Below are 24,142 nucleotides of genomic sequence, written 5' to 3' on the forward strand. Positions count from 1 at the left end.
TGAGACACAAAATCTGAAGCAGGCTTCAGGCTCTGAGCTGTCAGCACAGAAACCAACTGGGGGCTCGGACTCACAAGCTGTGAGATCATGACCTGAGCTGAAGTCGGAGCTGAAGTCGGATGCTCAACCGACTGAGCCACCCAGGCGCCCCGTAAGTGGTGCACTGAAAAGTTTTAGTTTTTTCTTGTTTGTTGCTAATATCTAGAAACACAATTTTTGCAGGTGGACTTTGTATTTTGCAATCTCATTAAATTCTCTTTCAAGAGCCAGTAGTTGTTCTTCAGGTTCCCATGTTTTCCACATACACAGTCAAGTTTGTACTGACTGCCTCAGTTTTTTCTTTCCAGCCCCTCTGCTTTTTATTTCTTTTTGGGGGGGGGCCTCAATTTTGAATAAAACCGGTAAAAGCAGACATATTTGCTTTGTTCTCAAACTTAGTGAGAAATGGATTAATGTGTCTCTACGAACTAAGATACTAGCTGTAAGTATTGTCACTCTTTATTTTTATTTATTTATTTGTTTGTTTATTTTTAGAGAGAGAGAGAGAGCACGCGTGCAAGGGAGGGGCAGAGAGAGAGAGAGAGAGAGAGAGACAATCGTAAGCAGGCTCCACCCTCAGCACGGAGCCCCACGCAGAGCTCAAATCCATGACTGTGAGATCATGATCTGAGCCGAAATCAAGAGTCGGATGCTTAACCCATTGAGCCACCCAGGCGCCCCATTGTTCGTTTAATCAAGTTGAGGAAGCCCCCTTCTGTTAGGTGGCTGAGGGCTTTGACTGTGAGAGAATTTTGACAAATTCTTTTTTTGAACCTACTGAGGTTTTAGTATCAGGCTTACACTGGTCTCATAAAACAAGTTGAGAAGTGTTTCTTCCTTCTTTATTTTTCAGAAAGAGTTTGTGTACAATGGTATTATTTCTCTCTTTAATGTTTGATGGAATTCATCAGTGAAATCATCTGGGCCTGGAGATTTCTCTGTGGGTTTTAATTATAAGTTCAGCTTATTTAATAGATATGGAGCTTTTTTTTTTTTTTTTTCTCTTTTGTCTGTTTTGGTAAGTTATGTTTTTGAAAGAGTTTATCCATTTTATCTGGATTTTTATTACATTGTATGAAGTTATTCATAAGAAAGAGCCCTCCTGCCCTACATGGGAGTTGGCAGAAAATCTCTAAGATAATCTTTCTAGTGGGAAATTCCAGGGTTAACAAACTGTCATGGGAAGAGAGATAGCCTGAGTCTTCTCTGTGGTCCTCTGCTTCTAGATTCTTTTTTTTTTTTTTATGTTTATTTATTTATTCTTGGGGGGAGGGGCAGAGAGAGAGAGAGAGAGGATCCGCTTTTTCTTTAAAAAATTTTTTTAAGTTTTATTTATTTATTTATTTATTTATTGTTTGTTTTTTTTAAATTTTTTTTTTTTAATGTTTTTTATTTATTTTTGGGACAGAGAGAGACAGAGCATGAACGGGCGGGAGAGGGGCAGAGAGAGAGGGAGACACAGAATCGGAAACAGGCTCCAGGCTCCGAGCCATCAGCCCAGAGCCTGACGCGGGGCTCGAACTCACGGATCGCGAGATCGTGACCTGGCTGAAGTCGGACGCTTAACCGACTGCGCCACCCAGGCGCCCCAAGTTTTATTTATTTTTGAGACAGGGAGAGACAGAGCATGAACAGGGGAGGGTCAGAGAGAGGGAGACACAGAATCTGAAGCAGGCTCCAGGCTCTGAGCTGTCAGCACAGAGCCCGACGCGGGGCTCGAACTCACGGACCGTGAGATCATGATCTGAGGTCAGCCACTTAAACCACTGAGCCACCCAGGCACCCGAGAGAGAGAGGATCTGAAGCGGGCTGTGTGCTGACAACACAGCTGAACTCATGAACTGAACCCTGAGATCGTGACCTGAGCCAAAGTCAGACGCTTGACCGACTGGGCCACTCAGGAGCCCCCTCTGCTTCTAGATTCTTAGTTCTTCAGCCTCTGATCAGAAACAGAAATACTTTTCTCATTCCTCTTTACTTTATTTCCTTTCCCGCTCTCCTTTGTAGAGGACTTGTTCCAATCTTTTGCTCTATGGCAAGTGAACCCAAAATGGCAGTTTGAATTTGCAATGGTAATTTGCACATAGTTATTTCCTTAGCAATGAAAATTTATTTGTGATTCAGACTCTTAAAGGTCTCAGAGGTCTAATGAGTACTTTTCACTGAGCAAGCCATTTATAACCAACATTTTGAAAACTTAAGATAAGCTTTAATAGTTGAGTTAAGGATATTTTAGCACAGCAAGTACATGACACAGGTTTCCCTGGCCCTCTCTCCGTGAACTTCCTGGAACTCAAACTTGCAAAACTGCATAAGGAAGCAAGGCTGAGGCCGTGTGCATCCACTCCTCCAGCCCATCACGTCAAGTCAGGGGTGAAGTATTAACCTCAGAAAAGATGGCCATTCTTCCCGGTTCCCTAACTATTGTAACCCAAGAACAGGTATTAGAAAGATTTCATTCCTGGGTAGGACAGGAATGCAGGACCAACTCCTCTTCCCTAGCCACCCGTCTACACTCTATTGCCAACACTCACTCACACACTCGTGCACACGCACTCACACACACAGCAGTGTTCTGCACTGTTTCTTCTCCAAATTATCAAATTATCCCGTGGTCAAAAGGTATTCGGTCCCATCCAGTCCCTCTCAGTTTGTGGTAGGACTAATTTGTTAATGGGGCTCCAGAAGGAAAGTGCCTAATGTTCCTTCTAATTGGACATGACTGCTTCAGAATGACTGCGGCTGCCAGCCAGCTCTCACTGTCCCCGAGGCTGGATAATAAGCTTCTGCCACCAGCCCCTGGGTCCTGACCAAGACCATTTGCGGTAATGAACTTGGAAGGTTCATTGTAGATTGCAAAAAAAAAAAAGAAAAGAGAGAGAAAAGCACAGTCCAGCTCTTGTCGGTGGGTTCATTTATGGCTTCTGTCAGCTTAACAAAAGAAATTCAGAAGAGCTAGACTAGAAAGGGGTGGGAGGGAGCAGGCAAAGACGGATGGGGGTGGGGAGAACCCATGATGGTAGAACCAGACTGAAGTTCCTCCAGGACCAAGGTTTCTAGAAGGAGAAGTTCAGAGGTCACCACAATAAGGGTTGAGTTCCCAGTGTCCAGATGGGAGACTCTGTAATGGTGGGTGCCATAGGTTAGGGTGCACTGTGTGCCACTGATCTGAAGGAACAAGTTCCCCCATACCTCTTGAGCTTACTGTAAATCCCCATCACCCACACTAATACAAGATCAGGGCCTATTGTGCATAATTAGACTAATTATTACTCTAATCATTGCTGATTATTTTCTGAGACCAGATCTTAGAGCATGAAACCCAGGATCTATCACTAAAACCATTCCAAAGACATTTTTAAAGCTTTTTTTCTTGTGAAATATGGCGAATATACAGAAAAGTGCATCAAACATAAATGTACAGCTGAAGGTATTATTAAAAAGAGAACACCTGTAGTCAGCACTCAGGTAAAGAAACAGAACTTTGCCAGAAGCCCCATTCTGCCCTGTCCTGATCACAACCTCTTCCTTCACCCCTAAAGGTTATCACAACCTGACTTTTATGCTAATAATTTCCTTGCTTTCTTTATAGTTTCACTACATAAGTAAGCATTACTTTATTATTATTATTATTATTAGACAGAGAGAGAGAGGGTACAAGTGAGTGAGGGGCAGAGAGAGACAGAGAGAGAGAGAGAGAGAGAGAGAGAGAGAGAGAGAGAGAGAGAGTTTACCTGAAGCAGGGCTCGAGCTCACCCAAAGCGGGGCTTGAGCTCACCTGATATGGGACTTGAACTCATGAACCATGAGATCATGACCTGAGCTGAAGTCAGATGCTTAATGACTGAGCCACCCAGGTGCCCCTAAATGGCATTCCTAAACACTGGTTTTCTTGTCCCTGTTTTTGAGCTGAATGTAAATGGGGATTCATATAGTATATATTAGCCTGGCTTCTTTTGCTCCACATTGTAAGATTCATCTACACTGTTTGCTTGTCCTAAGATTTTATTTATTTTATTTTATTAAAAAAAAATTTTTTTTTAACGTTTATTTATTTTTGAGACAGGGAGAGACAGAGCATGAATGGGGAAGGGTCAGAGAGAGAGGGATTATCTGAAACAGGCTCCAGGCTCTGAGCTGTCAGCACAGAGCCCGACGCAGGGCTCGAACTCACGGACTGCGAGATCATGACCTGAGCTGAAGTCGGATGCTTAACCGACTGAGCCACCCAGGGGCCCTAAGATTTTATTTTTTTAAGCAATCGCTACACCCAATGTAGGGCTCAAGCTCACAACGCTGAGATCAAGGATTGCATGCTTTACCGACTGAGCCAGCTGAGTGCCCGAAGATTCAGCTATGTTTTTGCGTGTGACTCCATTGTTGCTGTGGAGTATGCTGTCATATAAGTGTAGCACAATATGTGTAGTCAGTTGCTGAGTTGCACTTGGGCTATTGGTCAGTGTTTGGCTATTACAGTCTTTGTAAGGATAGTCTTGCTCATAAATATACAGATCTCCATATAATGTAGCTAGGAGAGAAACTGCTGGGTGATAAGCTTCCCAGAGAGATTTGACAAAACTAGTTGTTAAGTCACTATAGATGGCCAGAGAAGAGACTGCTTATCAGAAACCCATCTGTGTCCTTATGTGGTAACCAGCATCCAAGACGGCCCTGAGTGATCCCTATCTTCTGATATTCATGCTTTTCTGCAGTCCCCTCTCACATTGTTTCAGGGATGGTCTGTGTAGCCAGTAGAATATGGCAGAAGTGATGGTTAGTGATTTTCAAGGCTAGGTCATAAAAGATATTGTGATTTCTACCTGGCTTTCTTGGGTCACTCCTTCTTTTGGAAGCCAGCTGCCATGTTGTAAGGATACTCAAGCAGCCCTATGGGGAGACCAAGGTAGCAAGCAGCTGAGATCTCCAGTCAGTGTGAATGAGCCATCTTAGAAACAGATCTCCCAGCCCCAGTCCAGCCTTCGGATGAAGAAGCCCTGGCCGTCATCTTGACTGTAACCTCATGAAAGACTCTGAGCTGCAACCACCCATCTTTTTTTTTTTTTTTTTTTTAATTTTTTTTTCAATGTTTTTTATTTATTTTTGGGACAGAGAGAGACAGAGCATGAACAGGGGAGGGGCAGAGAGAGAGGGAGACACAGAATCGGAAACAGGCTCCAGGCTCCGAGCCATCAGCCCAGAGCCTGACGCGGGGCTCGAACTCACGGACCGCGAGATCGTGACCTGGCTGAAGTCGGACGCTTAACCGACTGCGCCACCCAGGCGCCCCTGCAACCACCCATCTTAACTGCCCCTGGATTCCTAACTCTCAGGAACTGTGTGAGATAACAAACGTTTGTTATTTGAAGCTACTAAGCTTTGGGGTGATTTGTTGGGCAGTAATAGATGTCTTGGTTTATCTAGACTGGCTGAGGTAGGAAAGCAAAGCATCCCCATTTGTCATCTGTTCAGAAATTACCTGTTGTGTGTACTTATCCTCCCCTCCTACATGGTGTAGAAATTAAAATAGCAGTCACCTTCAGACTGAGTTTTTATTCTTCCATCTTCCTTCCTTTTTCCTTCCTTCTTTCCTCCTTCCCTCTGTCACAAGTACTCCTGTTTCCAGAGATAAGAGGAGGTGCTGTGGCATCAGGCAACGTGGGTTTGAATTCCTGCTTCGGAACTTACAAGCCGAGTGACCCTGGGAAAGTGTCTTTAAATCTCTGTGCCTTGGGGAGGCGCCTGGATGGCTCAGTTGGTTAAGCATCTGACTCTTGATCTCAGCTCAGGTCGTGATCTCACAGTTCGTGAGTTCAAGCCCCTGTGTCAGGAGCCTGCTTGGGATTCTTCCTCCACTCACCCCCTGCTTGTGCTCCCTCTCTCAAAATAAATAAATAAACATTAAAGAAACTAAAATGTTTCCTTTACAAAAAAAAATATTAAAACTAAAACCTCTGTGCCTTGGGCCCCATTTTCCTCAGCAGTTAAACAGAGGGAGTAATACAATCATCCTCACGGGAGAGAGCAAAATAAAACCACGGGCAGCACTTAGAATGGCTGGCACATACTAAACATCCAGTAAGTGCTCACTCATTCTCTCCTCTCTTTCCCTCTGCTCTGCTCCCTCCACCTTTCCCCTCCTCTTCCCTTCCCTTTCCATCCCCCAAACTTCTTCTCCCATCTGCCTCCTCCACTCTCCCCTCTTCTCATTCATTTACTCTTCAATTTCGGTTTTCTCATCTCTCCTGCTTTCTCGCTCCTCACCTCTCCCTTTCCAGCCTTTCTGCCAAGGCTCTGGGAGAGCACACTTCCTCTAACCATAATGGCATCCGTGGACGTGGTGAACCAGCTGCACCATTAAACAGCTCCTTGTCAGAAGAGGAGACCTCAGCCTGGACAATAAGCATCTGACTGCCAGTTCCAGCACCAGGGCGGTAACTCTACTCTTCACTGCTCCTCTCAAAGAAGGTGCGGGAAGTTGCCTCAAATTTTTGGTATCTCCTTGAAAGACTGTTTCCCTCGTATGACACTGATTTGTAGATAGTTCCTCCTCAAATTTATTTCAACAAAATTTATTTCAATTTAAGAGATTCAAGAGACTGTTAAATTATTACATAGGCAGCAGTTGCTGTAAAATTTCCACACAAAATAAGAATGAGTAGTAGAAGAGATTAGTCTTCTCCTTCTGCTAACCTCCCAATCCTGGCTGGTGTGAGGCCTTCTTTTCTATGTTCACGTGGGTGTTGTGGCTTTGTTTTATTTACTTAAATGGGCCTCCGTGTTCCACAGTGTTGCTGTGACTTTCTTTTTTCACATACAACATACGATGGACCTCTGTCCACACCATGACCTACTTACATACCTCATTCTTTTCAACGGCGGCATATACACCACTATTTCTCCATTCTTCTCTCGAAGGACATTTAAATTCTCAACAAATTTTTACTCCTAACAGTGTTGCAATAAACACTCTTTTATATATGTTGTTGGATACTATAGGAATATTCCTTCAAAATGGATTTCTAGAATTACTTTTCATGGGTCTGTGAGCAGATCTCTTACATTTGAGATATTGTCAAATTGTAACAAATTTGAAAAGAAAGAGGCACCCACTCATTTGAAAGAGTACGGAGAGCAAACCTAAGAGACCTTGAAGGCAAAGGCCCTGGGGCAGAAGAGAGATAGACCTGTTCCAGGAACTGAAGGAGGATGGGGTGACTGGGTTTCATGAAGAAGAGAGTGGCCTCAGCTGAGGTTAGCAAGACAAACTTGATGGAGTTAAAAAGGGTCATTGGAGGATTACATTTATTGTAACTGCTATTTAGAGCCATTGAGGAGTATTAAACAAGAGAGGCTCTATTGATGGAGATTTCTGATTACATAGTGCCTTCAGGCACTCACCTTGAAGTCAAAGCCAATCTTCAGGTTTAGGTCATTCATTGATACACACACACACACACACACACACACACACACACTGAAAAGATACAAGGGACTACCCGGAGTGTTCTGGAGATAACCTGATTGATCCAGGGTCCCAATGCTTTTAAACTAAATGACTCAGATGATGACAGTAAAAGTTCTGTTCTGAGTTGAAAGAGTCACGGGGCCACTAATCCTTTGAGGTTTCATGCTCTAACCAGGCTGAGAGGGCCTTAGGCTTTCCGATGGTTTGAAGGGAGCCTGGGGAGAAAAAGTCCACCAAATCAAGAAAGGGAAGAGAAACTGAAGTCAATGGAGTAGATCTTGTGGTAAGAAATCCTGGCAAAAAGAACTTACAAAAAATAAGTAACTTTCAAAGGCATATGGCTTGAGAAGGGAGTTCCCAAGATTCTACGCTGTTCTGAAGCAGAGGATCTGGAGGGAGTGGCTTTCAAACGTTTTTGCTCATGTACCCTATAAAAGAATTCAAAAAAACTGTGTGCTCTTTAATATACTTTTTAAGTTGGCATTAAACATTTATTTGTTTAGCTGGATTTCTGGATGTATACACACACGTAATTTAAAAATATAATCATGTCGTCCATCTTTAAATCTATCAAATGTAATCTCAATGTTACAGTGCCTTTCATATTTATCAGCTGTTTAAAAAGATGCATAAACAACTTTTGCAGAGTTGGAAATTTTACATCCCACTTTTCTTCCTCCAACCTTATCGTCATGTAATTTTTGTTTGAAATTCTTCTGACTCTTCACTCTCACACACCTCTTCAATAAACATGTTTACAGGTTACTTTTTTTAATGTTCTATAACAATAAAGCTTTACCTTAAGATACGTGGTCATTTCCAATGATTAAAACCTAATTGATCAAAACATCATAAAATAGTCCAAAATTTGATCTTTATTAAATGTAACAAATAAACGTCTATCAAAAACAGTATTTTTTTCTCTGCCAATCAGTTCATCTTTCTATGAATGTGATGGCTAATTTTATGTGTCAACTTGGCTAGCCTGCGGTGCCCACTTGCTTGGTTAAACACCAGTCTGAAAGTTGCCATGAAGGTCTTTAGATGTGATTAGCATTTGAATGAGTAGACTTGGGGTAAAGCAGATTACCCTCCGCAAAGTGGTCAGGCTTCATCCAATCAATTGGCCTTAAGAGCAAAAAGAGTTTTCTCAGAGATGGAATTTTCCTTAAGATGGAAACATGGAAACCCTGCCTGAGCTTCCTCCCTGCTGCCTTGCAGAGTTTGACCTTGAGAGTCTCCAGCCTAGCAGCCTGTCCTACAGATTTGGGGTTTGTCAGTCACCCCAATTGTGTGAGTCTTTTGTTTAAAACTAAACTTCTGTTTCTGTCTACACATCCCTCTGTTATCTATGTATCCATCTATCTACCTATATCTCTGTATCTGTAACTCTTTTTTTTTTTTAATTTTTTTTCAACGTTTTTTATTTATTTTTGGGACAGAGAGACAGAGCATGAACAGGGGAGGGGCAGAGAGAGAGGGAGACACAGAATCGGAAACAGGCTCCAGTCTCCGAGCCATCAGCCCAGAGCCTGACGCGGGGCTCGAACTCACAGACCGCGAGATCGTGACCTGGCTGAAGTCGGACGCTTAACCGACTGCGCCACCCAGGCGCCCCTGTATCTGTAACTCTTGAAGGCAACTTGTTAACCAACCAGGTTAAAAATTATTCTGATAAATTGGTAATGGAGCATTTCATAATTTTTCCTGGTACGTGTGGAGAATGTTCCAAATATAGGTGCCAAAGTTTATTTTTAGAGACTAGTTTGGAATGTCTTACATGAGGGTGATAGAGAAATGGACACTTGAGAGCAATTATAGTTTAGTAATTCATTTCATGGTTGAATAGGATTGCATTTGATAACAAAATATTTGCCAACAAACTGATACAATGTCTGGGTTTTGCTTCAAAACAATGGGGATAAGGAAGTAGGTAAAGGTACAGAGAGAGACCGTCCAAGAGTTGGAATTTGTTGAAGCTGCATACATGGCATTTCACTATATGATTTTTTCTAATTCTAAGTATGTTTGCAATTTTCCCAAATAAAAGTTAGGAAGAAGAGAAACAAACTGGTTATGCTTCTAATTATGTTTATTACGTCTACTATCATTTTTGGTTTTTGGATCTATAGTTGATCTACCATTGACTGGGTGGATCAAGTGTCTTTAGGCAGATTTCCTAATTGTTTTCCAGTAGGAGGTCTGGTGTGCAATAACACAAGCTGCTATTGATAGAATTATCCACCTTTTTTTTTTTTTTTTGATGGCTTCTTAATCCTTTTTCATGTTTTCAATGATCTCTTTAATTTCTTTAAGCATCTTAAATATATTTATGTTGGCTCTGCAGCTTTTTCTGCTGACTCTTGGTCTTAAGACCTCGTTTTGTCATGTGTATTTCAATTGTCAACTCCTATTTGTTGGAAAACTACCAATGGGAACCTTCTGAGGTTTCTGAAGGAGGTACATGCTTTCGGAAAGAATTTGCATTATTTTCTGGAGACACCTTGAAACATTGCCAGGTTTGGTCCACTTTATTTTATTTTTTAACTCAAGATAGAAAATTTCAAACAGGCACAAAAGTAAAAAGAACACTAGAATACCTCATGTATCCATCCCCCAAGTTTGACATTTGTCAACTCACGGCCAATCTAAATTTCATTGAAAAACCTCCAACCACATCCCTCTCACATACCATTATGAGTAAATTCCAACATCATAGAATTGTATCCATAAACATTTTACTGCGCAGGAGCGCCTGGGTGGCTCAGTTGCTTAAGTGTCCGACTTCAACTCAGGTTATGATCTCATGGTTTGTGAGTTCCAGCTCCACGTCGGGCTCTGTGCTGACAGCTCGGAGCTTGGAGCCTGCTTCAAATTCTGTGTCCTCCTCTCTCCCTGCCCCTCCCCAACTCACATTCTGTCTCTCTCTCCCTCTCAAAAATAAATAAACATTAAAGAAAAAATTTTAAATATTTTACTACACATCTCTAATAGATAAGTACTTTAAAAGGCCAAAACCACAGTACATTATCACATGTACAAAAAAAACCCAACAATTTCTTAATATCATTCAATATTCACACAGTATTCAATTTCCAATTATATTATGAAAGTCATATTTTTGTCTGTATATTTAATTGAACCGTGATCCAAATAAGGTCTTGACGCTGCAAATAGTTGAGATGCATATTAACCATATTAACTTCCTTAACTTGTAAGGTTTCCCTCCAACTTTTTTTCCCCCCCCCGCTCTGGTAATTCATTCATTGAAAACACTGGACTATTTGTCCAGTAGAGTTTTCCACAGTCCTGCATTTGCTGAATGCAATCCTCTGGTGTATTTGACATGAGTTTTAGAAGCTGGAATAGATTCAGGTTCGATTCTTTTTATCTTTTTCCATCTCAGTTAATTTTAATTAATTCATTCATTTTTTGAGAGAGAGAGAGAGAGAGAGAGAGAGCAAGCAGGGCAGGGGGAGAAAGAATCCTAAGCAGGCTCTGTGCTCAGTGGGGAGCCAGACGTGGGACTCAATCTCACCACCCTGGGATCATGACCTTAGCTGAAACCAAAGAGTCAGTTGCCTAACTGACCGAGCCACCCTGGCGCCCTCTACTATCTCACTTTAAATTAAGATGCTTATCTTAAAAAAATTTTTTTTGACCTTGCAAATAATGTGAAGACAGGCCCATATCCATAGGCACTCAGGCTTTTGACTGAGTTTTCTGAGGAGACTCTCCTCGTCCTCACCAAGAGCTACGGCCAAGACAAACTCTTCCATGCTGCTTTCTCCTGGTGCCAGATTTTTTTTCCCCTCAAATTCTGCATTTGCCTAAGGTGTGGCCCTTTGCAGGGGTCCAGCTTTAAAGAGGGATCTCTGATCTTACTCCTTGCTGTGGAAAATCTTCCTCCAGGTCCCTGTGTGTGGTCTACAGGCTCCGTGCCTGGGGTGAGTCGATGCCTCGGGGCAGCTGATGGCTGACATTGGTGATTACCCTGCATTGCTTCTCCTAGGATTTCCCCATCAGTGTTTGTTTTTTCTTTTTAAAAAAAAAATTTTTTTTTTAACGTTTATTTATTTTTGAGACAGAGAGAGACAGAGCATGAACGGGGGAGGGTCAGAGAGAGAGGGAGACACAGAATCTGAAACAGGCTCCAGGCTCTGAATCATCAGCACAGAGCCCGATGCGGGGCTTGAACTCACGAACCGCGAGATCATGACCTGAGCCGAAGTCGGACACTTAACCGACTGAGCCACCCAGGCGCCCCTGTTTTTCCTTTATGCAAACTCACCCATGCACTTTGAATTGTGGAACTGTTGGGGCACCTGGATAGCTCAGTAGGTTGAGTGTTGAGCATCTGACTCTTGATCTCAGTCCGGTCATCTCATGGTTCATGAGTTCGAGCCCAAGGCCCACATTGAGATCTGTGCTGACAGTGTGGAGCCTGCTTGGGATTCTCTCTCTCTCCCTCTCTCTGCCCCTCCCCCACTCATTCTCTCTCTCTCAGAATAAATAAATAAACTTAAAAAAATAATAAAGGGTGAAGCTGTTTTGTATTGGAGGATTTCAGTATATTTACTTTACTTCTGGAAACCCTAAGCTCATGTGAAAACCAAATTTTATAACTACCTTTGAACTATCCCCCAGCTATCATTTTGAGCAGAAGGAATGGGCTTCATGGAGATTTGTTCCAGGAAATGATGTTAAACCTGAGACCTGACTTATGAGTAAGACGGGGAGTGGGGAGGAGGCAGTGGTTTGGAAAGGGGGAGGAGTATTCCAAACCGGAGGAAACACTGGCACGAAGTCTTTGCAGCAGAGAAGGACGGAATGAAAAACTGGAGTGATGGCAGAGGGCCCAGGATGAAGCAGAGGGAAAGATCTACTTCATCAGGCTTCATCGGAGAGTCTGGGCTGGAACAATGAGATTTCCGCTGCAACTGACATCTTCACTGTGATTTCACCACCTAGCTGGCCTCCCTTATCTTTACAAAGGTTACAGGATATAAGAAGGACTTTTCCCTCCTCCTCAACAGTAGATACTTATTATCACTGCACCAGTTGGGAAGTTGTGGCTGGAAAACCTAAACTGTCTACAAGCTTCTGGACAAGCTCAGATTCATGCTCCAAGAATGGGCTGTCCTGTAAATTTATGTTGAGCAAGTGGACTGGTCTGGGTGGTAAATACCACACCCGCGGATTTCTTGCTCAAATCTCCCACCTTCCTTTTCTTGTGTTGTTTGGGAGGCATTTTCCTTGGTAAATCCAGCCCCAAAGTAACTAAGGGAGCTTGGGTGGCTTCCCCTTGGGGGGGCAGCTGCCCGGGAAGCCAGCCAAGTTACCTTTTGGTCTTCTGAGGAGAAGCCAGGGTACAGGTTGGGGCGAGGGGCTGAGGGGAGGGAGGGCTCAGCCCTCTTCAGGTGCCTGCCAATAGCCTTGTATACCCCTGCCACCAGTCATCTCTTCAGAGTTAAAGACACAATTTGAAGGACTCCATTAAAAATGATAGACTTGTTGGTTAGCAAACTTTGAAAGAACTCATTCAGTGATGACTGAATGATAGCTCACTCTTGTTAGAGTTTGTTAGTTCTCTAGGGCTGCTGTAACAAAGTACCACAAACTGGGTGACTTAAAACAACAGAAATGTCTTCTCATACAGTTCTGGGGGTGAGAAGTCCCACATCAAGGATGGATGACAGGGTTGGTTCCTTCGAGGACTCTGAAGGAGAACCTGCCACATGACTTTCTCCTAGCTTCTGGTGTTGCTGGCCATCCTTGGCATCCCTTGGTTTATTAGATGTGTCACTCCAATCTCTGCCTCTGTCTTCACAAGGCATCTGTCTTCACATGGCCATCTTCCTATAAGGGCATTGGTCACACTGGATTAAGGGGCTACCCTAATCCAGTGTGACTTCATTTTAGCCTAGCTAATTACATCCACAGTTAGTTGAATTCCAAATAAAGTCAAATTCTGAAGTACTGGGGATTAGGACTTCAACATATCTTTTTAGGGGACACAATTCAACTCATGACAGGGTGAGAAAATGTAAGTCAAAGATCTAGAATCCCTGTTTCCTCTTCTGCAATCTGGCTAAATGTCACCTGCTGTTTTTCACTTCCGTAATATTCTAGGCCTCCACATCTGAAGATATAACAGTTCAACTCTTCAAAATGGCCAAAAATAAAAAATAAAAAAAAAGTCTCCCAAGTTGTCCTCACCGTTGGACTCATGCAGCGTCAGAGTCCATAGGGGTTGTGCCCTCGCTGAGGACGTCGCCTGAAGACAGTAGGACTGGGTTACTGACAACTGGCAAGAAGATAATGAAATTACAAGTTGGGAAGGAGAAAAATGGGAATCTTTTTGGAATTAATTTTGGAGTATGATGTGAGATAGGGATCTTCTCACATTGTTATTCCAATGAGTATCCATTTAGTCTCGTGTTCTTCGTTGAGAATACATATGTAGTATGCTGATTTGAAGTGCCTCCACTGGTCACACACTAAAGCTTTATGTATATTTGCGTCTTTCCACTCAGAATTATCATGCGTGTCCCCATTTCTTCAAGTGTCCTCCAGAAAGTGTTGAAGTTCTGTTCATCTACACCTCCCATGTTTACTATTTTATTCTTGTCCTTGTTATCACTCTTGTTACCAAAAGGAGACTTTCCCCCATTACATTTACTAATTGCTTATCTCTTTGTATAGTTTTTTGTTTTAAAAGAGAGAAAGAAGTCACGAGAGGGGAAGGGCAGAGAGAGAAGGAGAGAGAGAGAGAGAGAATTCTAAGCAGGTTCTGCACTGTCAGTCAGTGCAGAGCCCCACTCAAGGCTCGATCTCACGAATCGTAAGATCATGACCTGAGAAGAGATCAAGAGTCAGCCGCTCAACCGACTGAGCCACCCAGGCGCCCTAATTGCTTACTTTTAGAATTTAAAGGAAAAAAAAAAACCTATTGATTTTTTTTTTTCTTGTATATTCTGGTGAAGCCTAATAAGCCCTAATGATCTTTCAGATGATTCTTCTGTGCTTTCGGTGTAGACGCTCACATCGGTGTAGACGTAGGCATCATCTGAACATAGTGATTGATACTATTCTCTGAATGTGGTCTGTACTTTCCAGCCTCAAGTTCTTTGATTTTGCTCTGAATTGTCTGGATCTCCCATCATTCATATCTCCTGAAAGTCTCTTCTTCATCAAGACTTAATTTCTCTGTGAAACTTCTTTCAACTTCCCAGGAAAAGTTAAATTCCCTCTCCTGAACTTCCATAAAACTTTGCACATGCCTTTATTATTATAACCATAGCATACTGCATTATAATTATCTGCTTATAAAACTGCTTTCCCTCAGGACACTTGAAAAAGTGTACCTTTCTTCTCTACGCTGAGACAAGTTGGAAAAGTTCTGTTTGGAAGATACCGCAATGAAGCCCTTATTCACCTCTGTATTCCCTCTTCTGCCGTTTGGTACTTGATACAGAGAAGTGAGTGCCTGAGCCACTAAGACATGAATGAATAGACAAAGGAGCCCACTGGGAGAGAAAGAGCTGGAACCAGAACTCTGACCTAGGACTGTGGCTTTTCTTTCTTTCTTTCTTTCTTTCATAATTTATTTTTTATTTTTGAAAATTTGCATCCAAATTAGTTAGTATCTAGTGAGGCAATGATTTCAGGAGTAGATTCCTTAATGCCCCTTACCCATTTAGCCCATCCCCCCTCCCACTAGGACTGTGGCTTTTCTGCCCAGATGCTGAACTCCAGCAGGGACCTACTGTCTCCAAGGCTCTCTGTTGGCAGCTCATGTGGGGACTTGATCCACTTGGAAAGGAAGTGGGATGCTATTCTTTGTCCTGCACCCTTTTCAGACCCTAGGTACTATTCTGCAGCCCAGACCCAGCAAGGGTTCACTGACGGGTCCTTGAGAAGAATCCTGCCACCTAGAGGCCTCATGGCGGAACTCCTCTCCCTACAAAGCGGTCCAGGGCTCGAACGCCAATACCTTCAGCGGAGTTTGATACCCCACCCCACCCCCCCCCCCCCTCGCCGGAGGCCGTGCTAGTGTCCGAGGTGGAGTCTTCCGGTTAGAGGCTGCGTACCCTGAGAGCTATGGGGTCGCACTTGCTGAGGTAGGAGCCGGGTACGGGGCTCCCTTTTCTGCTTCCTACTGCTAATTCCCGACTCTGCCAGAACAGAATGGAAGAAAAGCTGTGCCTGCAGGGACTCCGCCAGCTCGCTGCTCTCTGATCCTCCCCCCCCCCCCCCCCCAAAGAAGGCCTTGGTGTAGCCGGGATTGCCGCCGGGCGGGGGAAACAAGGCAGCTTTATTTTGCATAATGCCTTCGGACAAACGGCCCCAGAACGGGGCGGAGGAGGTGGTTGTCAGGCCTGGAATGCACACACCTGTACCTGGGAAGGTTCCTTTGAATTCTTGCTGCTCGGCGACGGTGTCCTGGGGGCTTGGCCGCTGGCGGTGGGTGGGAGCCTGGCAGCCCGTGCCCTGGGGAGGAGCACTCCACCCAGACCTCCAAGTCTGGCGGCCACCAGGGGAGAGATGGCACACAACCTATTTCTAAAGTTCCCCCAAAGAGCCTTCCTCTCTCCCACCTGCAGCTCCCCCCCCGCCCCCCCCCCCCAATGGAAACAAAGCTTTCCAGAGAAAGAAACATTTGGGTGGACAGACTTCCTCAGGGGCTTTCAGACATAGAATGGGCCACAGAGAGCACAAAGTGAGGCCCTTTCATCCTGTCAGCCTGAGCTTTGCTCATAGTGTTTTTTGCTCCCAAGTTCTTCAACTGGCAGATGAGGACACCAAAACCCAGAGCAGTTAAACGCCCTTCCTTGCTAATTCTCCAGCTCATCGTTGGCAGAGCAGCACCGGTATTTTATTTGTTTCCTTTTTGTAACTTGTTCTGTCAGAATTATAACAGAGTCTGCTTGACCTTTTCAGATTAGTACTGCTGACTAGTCAATATTTTGGAAACTTCACACGAAACGTCCTCTAATGTGATCTGAGGGAAATAGATGATACTCTCTGACTGCTCCTGGCCTAATGCGCAAGAAGGCAAACCCAGCCCCAACAGGAAGGAGAGATTGCAGATTTTCCTTGCTTCATGCCTAGATCAGCTGCTGCTCCAGAGAGGGAGAGAGTGAGGGCTAGCCATGGGCTCCTCAACCCCAGGATAGGCCAGCCTTCAGCCAGGAGATAGCCAAAGTTGGAGTGAGATGTATACACAGGTGTACAGGCCGTGGTTCTACCTGTTGCTTTCCTTTAGATTGACACAGAAGACCCATCTCAAAAGTTTATCCTTATCTCTGTGAAGTGAGGGCAAAGGGAGTTTTCTGCTTTTTTCCCTCTTGGGTCAGGGCAAGAGAGCTGGCACTCAGGGACCAAGAGTTTGGGGCAGAGCCTGTCACAGTTCAAGAAAAACCCAAAAAGGGGGGAAACGAGGGAAGTCAGCAGGCCTCTTTGGCCCTGGGCCACCTGTCCAAGAAGCGGGAGGGTGTGTCTTACCTCTGTGGGGTCTTTCTGCAGCTAGAACAGAAGGAGCCATGGCTGTGTTCTTGAACAAGGACTGGTGCAGAAGGGAGAGAGTATATGAGAAGGGTCAGCAAAGAGAGACGGAAGGAGGGAAGGAGGAGACAGGGTAGCCATGGTCCCTTACCAGACCTCTTATTAGAGGAGCGTTTCTTTGAGCCAGAAAGCCCTGTGCAAGGTATGGTGAGCAGGCTGGTGACAATGGAGTTGATCATGAGCGGTGTAGGGAGAGCTCCCCTAGCTGCAATGGGGTGGGGGGAGCACAGGCCTCCCTCTGGGGTGTAGAGGGCCTAGGCTACAGTTTCAGTCCTCAGGCCAGCACAGCCAGATCTGTGTCTTCCATCTGGGATAGGATATGATGGATGAGAGATTTCAACGGGAAAATGATCTTAGACTTTTCTCATTGCTGAAAGGCTTCTGAACGAACAGCACTATGACAAACCACAAGAACTCCGAGGATGCAAAGAAGTCATCACTTTCGTTCCAGAACCAGAAACATTTCCCTGTGTCTTCTGGGTCCAGTTGAGTGGTTGGTCAGGGGACAGCCATTAGGCTGTACTACTCTCATGAGGAGAAGAGGCTCACAGAGGGCCAGGGTTTACAATCTGCAAATTGTGTCCAAAGCAAGTCATATATTTGAGTACAGTGGCAGGTTGCATTTTCTAAAAATGATGACAACAGTCTTTTCAGTCTCATATGCCTTCCAGCATCTTGTCTCTCACCATCAAGAGACGGGGACTATTTCTCCTCCCCTTGAATAAGGGCAGGACTTTGTGACTGCCCCACCTGATAGGCAGAAGTGACAATCCATGATTTCCAAGGCTTGGTTATTAAAGGTGATACAGTGTCGACTTGACTTTGTCTTTTGGGACGTGGGAGGACTGAGCTGATATTTAAGTTCAGTTACCCTGAAACTACCACCTGGAGAGACAATCTGTATCTATACCTGTATCATCTATACTTATATCGAGAGAGAGGCTCCTGGAGCCCCAGATGCTCTACTCCCCAGATGTTTGGATCTTCCCCATCCAGGTGCATGGGAGTGAGTGAACTTCGGATCATTCCAGCTACTACTCCTTGGCCACTCCAGCTGCTACTAAATGGAGCAGAGATGAGCTGTCCTTGCCAAGCCCTGCCCAGACTATAGACTCATGAGCATCAGTGTTATTTTAAGCCACCAAGTTTTGGAGTGGCTTGTTGTACAGTATCAGATAATTGAAACACACACTTGTTTCTTCACCTCATTTGGTGTTGCCAGTAACCGTAAGACGGTGTATCACCATCCCTAATTTATAGGCAAGAAAACCAAGGCTCAGACTAGATTCGTCACAAGATGTTATGGACTGAATTGTGTCCTCCCCAAATTCACATGTTGAAGCTCTAATCCCCAATGTGACAGTATGTGCAGTTGGGGCTTTAGGGAAATAATTAAGGTTAAATGAGGTCATAAGAGCAGAGCTGTAATCTGTCGAGACTAGTGTTCTTTCAAGAAGAGGAAGAGACACCCAGAGAACACTGGTCCCCCATCCCTGGGCCTACATCCAGAAGAGGCCATGTGAAGTCACAGCAAGGAGGTGGTCATCTAAAAGCCAAGAAAAGACGTTTCACCAGAAACTAATCTTGATGGGCACCTTGATCTTGGACTTCGGATCTCCCGAACTGTGAGAAAATAAGTTTCTGTTATTTCAGCCACTGAGTCTGTGGTATTTTTTTTTAATGTTTATTTATTTTTGAGAGGAAGAGACACACAGAGTGCGAGTGGGGGAGGGGCAGAGAGAGAGGGGGAGACACAGAATCTGAAGCAGGTTCCAGGCTCTGTCTGAGCTGTCAGCACGGAGCGCGAGGCGGGGCTCGAACTCACAAACTGTGAGATCATGACCTGAGCTGAAGTCGGACACTTAAACGACTGAGCCACCCAGGCGCCCCGGTCTGTAGTATTTTGTTATGGCAGCTGACGAAGACGCAAGAAAGAGGCATGGGCATGATTCATGTTGCAGTTCTCTGACTCCGAAACCTGTAGCACACTCATCATACTGCCTAAATGGCAAAACAAGACTCTGTTCGTGGTCTAGACTCGCAAGTCAGGGTCAGGTTCTAATAATGAGGCAGAACCAGAGCAAGGTAACTTTTAAATCGGGACTTGCCTGATCTGCTGTTAAGAGTTCAAATAATGATCCGGGCTGGGTCCAGGGCCAGAACCTCCAGCCAGGGAGGCACTCAATTCTGACCTAGGCTAGGACAGGCCTGGCGTAGACCCTAAATGACTTTAGGGACTCTCATACTAGATCAGGAAATGGGAACATAACCAAGAATTTTTTCTTTCCCTTATTTCCTCTCTTTCAAAGTATTTGTTGAATGTCAGTAATTTGCCAGGTGCTATTCCAGGCATTGGAAATAGAATAGCAAATAAGCCAGACAAGCTCCTGATGGCATGGAACTTACATCCTAGTAAATGTAGTAAACAGAAAAGTAAATGAGTAAACACAAAAACAAACAAATTAGCTCCTAATTGTGATACATACTGGAAAAAAAAATTAACAGCTGGCCTGATAGAGAATATCTGGGGGGGAGGGGGGGAGGGATCAGAGGATCTAAGGGGTGAGATTTGAGCTGGAATGTAAAGAATGAGAAGCAACCATCATGTAAAGAGTGGCATGTAAGTGTCCCAGATAGAAGGAAGCGCAGGTGCAAAGGCCCGGAGGTGGGAAATCTTAGCAACTGCTAAAATTATAGGGATGGCGTGAGGCACGGTATGAAGGAAAGTGGTGGGGGAAACCAGACTTTACAGACCCGATAGGTCACAACTAGAAGTTTGATTTTAATAAACGAAAGGTAGGATTTTTGTAATCGTGGTGCTGAACACGGTCAATAAATTCAAACACCGTTGTTGATGGAAAGTATGCTCACCCTCCTTGTGAGGGTCTGGAGAGCACCTGGTGATGAGCCTTTTGTCTGTTTGCCTGCCCAGCCAGGACCCCCTCTTCCACTGCTGGGGACGTGGGGAAGAAATGACCACTGGGACATTTCTTCAGTGCCCAAAACTGATTCTCAGGGCACAGGGACATCAGAGCACTGAGTGGCCACTCCTGGGAGTAGGGGCTGAGAGCCCAGCAAGGAGTAAAGGAAACCACAATGCCGGTACTCAGTGCTACTGCTGAAATTATAAGCTTGGTAGTTTATAACAAAACCAATTTATTATCTTACAGTTCTGGAGGTTAGGAGTCAGAGATGGGTCAGGTTGGGTAAGATCAAGGTGTTAGAGGCTCCACAGGAGGATTTATGATGTATTTCTTTAAGTTTTCCAGCTTCTAGAGGCTGTCCGCATTCCTTGAGTCATGCCCCGCCCCCACCTTCAAATCCGGCAATGGCAGCTTGAGTCCTTCTCATGGGGCCAGCTCTGTGGTTCTTCCGTCACAACATCTCCCTCCGACCACAGCCGGGAGAGGTCCTCTGCTTCTAAAGACCCATGTGATTAAACTGGGCCCGTGTCTTAGGGCTGTTGCAACAGAACACTACAGACTGGGTAGCTTATAAAGAGCAGAAGCTTATTTCTCCCAGTTCTGGGGGCCGGAGGTCTGAGACGAGGGCCTAGCCTGGTTGTGTTCCGGTGAGGCCCCTCTTCCGGGTCAAAGACTTCTTGTATCCTCCAGTGGCAAAGGAAGTCTCTTTTGTAAGGGGACTAATCCCACTCACAAGGGCTCTGCCCTCCTGACCTAGTCACCTCAAAGACCCCACTCCTCATACCATCACCTTGAGGGGGTGGGTTTTGACTTCTGAATTTTGGAGGGACACAAACATTCAGACCATAGCAGCTTACCTGGATAATCCAGTATAATCTCTCCATCTCCAGATCCTTAACTTAAGCACACCTGTAAAGTCCCTTTTGCCATGTAAAGTAACAAACTCACCGGTTCCAAAGGTTAAAATAAGGGCATCTTTCTCCATCACCATTCTGCCTACAACACTGTTAAAAGAACAGGGCTAAAAGAAGAATGAAAGTGGTTAAGCCTGGGGTTCCGCAGGTCGGCACATCCAGATATTCCATTTAATAAATCTCGATGGGCTTTTTGTCTGAAGTTTTGTGCTTGTTCAGGGATATGGGTATGAACACTTAAAAACTATCATCACTTGTTGGGAACCCATCATGTACCAGCTGCCTTCCTATAACTACTATACTTACTACTTACAGTGATGAGAATTTGCACTTGCTACAGGCCATGCATTGTGAGAAGTGCTTTGCATGTGTGATGAGAATGCAAAGCACTTAATACTTGCAGAACTAGCTTACTAGTGCCTCACTTCAGAAATACCAGCATGAGCTGGCTGGTGCCCCCTCCTAAGTGTCTACTTGCCGGGCTCAGACCTTCCTCTGATCTCAGAGACACCGGTACTGGTTAAGCAGTGCCTCCTTCTTAGGATTTTGAGTTTCAGCTCCTTAGTGCCCCTCTTCTAAATTTCTAGACGTTAATATTCTTTTTTTAATTTTTTTTTTTAACGTTTACTTACTTTTGAGAGAGAGACAGAGACAGAGACAGAGACAGCACGAACGGGGAAGGGGCCGAGAGAGAAGGAGACACAGAATCTGGAGCAGGCTCTGGGCTCTCAGCTGTTAGCACAGCACCTGACTTGGGGCTCGAACTCACAGATTGCCAGATCCTGACCTGAGCTGAAGTCGGACGCTTAACCGACGAAGCCAACTAGGCGCCCCTAGACATTTATATTCTTAACCTCTTTCCTGTGGAAATGATAGAAGCTCAGCCCTGGGAATGATAGAAACTTCCTGTAATTCTTATCCTTATGATACCTCAAGGGTTAGGATATACCCTTTCAGTCACCTCGTTAACAAATGTTTACCTAGGTAACATTTTTTAACATTATATTTCCTCTATTTAATTAATGGTACTGTTTCTGTCACTTGGATGGTTCCTGACAAATACAGAAATTGGGTCTGGAAATCAGGAGGTAGAAATAAACTGGGGCCCGTCAGTACTATACCTAATAACCCACTTGCAGAATTTTTGCTTCCCATCTCCACCATGTTGAGCTCTGTTGATTTTATTTTATATTATTTCTAAATGTTTATTTATTTTTGAGAGAGAGCGTGCAGCCAGGGGAGGTGCAGAGAGAGGGGGATAGAGGATCTGAAGCAGGCTCCTCGCTGACAGCAGAGAGCCCAATGTGGGGGTCAGACTCAATGAACCATGAGATCATGACCTGAGCTGAGGTCAGACACTCAACCGACTGAGCCACCCAGCTGCCCCAGGTTCTATTGATTTTAAAGTCTTAATTCCCAAGGAAAAAATGCTTTCACCAAAGGACACATTGGCAATTCCATTGAACTCATAGGTAAAACTACCACCTGGCCATTTTGGTTCTCTCATGACAAAGAGCAGACAAGGAAAAGTGTTATTATTCTTTGTGGAGACAAGGTGAGCGATCTTGGTACCAAGAAGGAATTGAGTTGCTGCTACACAGCAGGGCATGAAGAAAATGTTTGGAACCTAAGAGATTCCCTGGGCTATCTCTATATACTTCCACTTGTAATGGTAAAAGTCAATGAAAATGTCAATAACCAAAAGAAAATAGAAAAAAAAAAAAAGACAAAGACACTGAAGATTCAGACCTTCCAAGAATGAATGTTTGTGGCACCTGGGCACTTGGGTAGGTAAAAGGAAACATAGAAGGGATTGTGGAGAAGGAAGTTCATAGATGTCAACTACATCTTCATGACCATTTACAGAATTAAGACTCTAAGAGCTAGGCTTATCTGCTTCTTCACTTCTGTGTATGTGTACATATTAATTTACCTCTTCTCTCTCCTTCTTGACTTGATGCAGACCTTTGGCCTATTTGGAATTTTGGAGTAAACCAGGACTGAGTCCCAAGTTTGCATCTTTTCTATATCCAGGCTCTCATTTTAAGTAATGTTGTCTATGGCTTTAAATCTCACTTCTATGCCAGTGACTCCCAAATTCATATCTCTTGCTCTGGCCTCTCACGAGAATTCCAGACATATATTTCACTCTTTACTTGATATCCCCACTTGACAATTTAGTATCACAAACTTAACATGGCCAAGACAGAACTTGTGATTCCATATTATCTCCATGCCACCTACACAAGGCTCCTTCTAAGTTTTCTCCTTTGCAATAAATTACACAACTATCCAGCCAGTACCTCAAGTAAAGAAGCATAGAGATTTAATGTCTTTTTTCCTCTTGCTCTCTGCTTCCAGTCCATCAGCAAGTCCTAATAAAGATGTCTCCAAAGTATACTTTGATCTGTAAAATATTCCCACATCTCACCATGTCCTTCACTAACACGCTGGTCCAAGCCACCATGTTCTCTAACCTGGACATCTGCAGTAACCTTCTAGAAGTTATCCCATTCCTTATCCCATTCTTGTGAATCCCCTGCACTCCATCCTCTATATGGTAGCCAGAATGATCTTTTAGAAACATGAATGAGCTCTAAATTCCTCTAAAGCTTCCCTGACATACACATCATATGTCTTTATCCTAGTCTACAAAGCCTTACCAAATCAAATTCTCTGACCGTCTCTCTGACCCATCTCATGCCACTCCCTCCCTGCCTTTCCTCTTGAGGCTGAGACATTTGTGAAAGTCCTAGAGTTCCATCCTAAGGAGTAGAGCCTAAATAGGGGGAGATGCAGAGATGAAACCAGAGGTTCGACATCTTATGGGCTGGTACCTGTTGGTCTCAGCCACAGTGAACTTAGAACCCACTAACCCATTTCTGCCCCTGACCTGCAGTCATCTTTAAGATGACTATGGTTCCTGGAGATCAACCCCCCTCCAGCCCATCTCCTTCACCCCATAGCACCTTATTACAGACTCTCAATACCTGACAAGTCTCTTTCTATCGATTCTCAGGGAATTACAACACAAAGCAAATAGAGATGCTGCTGTCTTTGTCCTTGGTCATGCTCCAGCTCCCCGGACTTCTGACATTAAAGTTTCTGTCAGAGTGGATAAACTAACCTCTTTGAGTTCGACTATAGGTTGTTTTGATTTTGGCTGTTGCAATTTGAAACCTTACCCAAGTTTCCAGCAAAAGATCGGGGTGCAGAAGACAGGCTGTGGGTTT

The sequence above is a fragment of the Neofelis nebulosa genome, chromosome 9, assembly GCF_028018385.1.
Source record: "Neofelis nebulosa isolate mNeoNeb1 chromosome 9, mNeoNeb1.pri, whole genome shotgun sequence".
Lineage (NCBI taxonomy): Eukaryota > Metazoa > Chordata > Mammalia > Carnivora > Felidae > Neofelis > Neofelis nebulosa.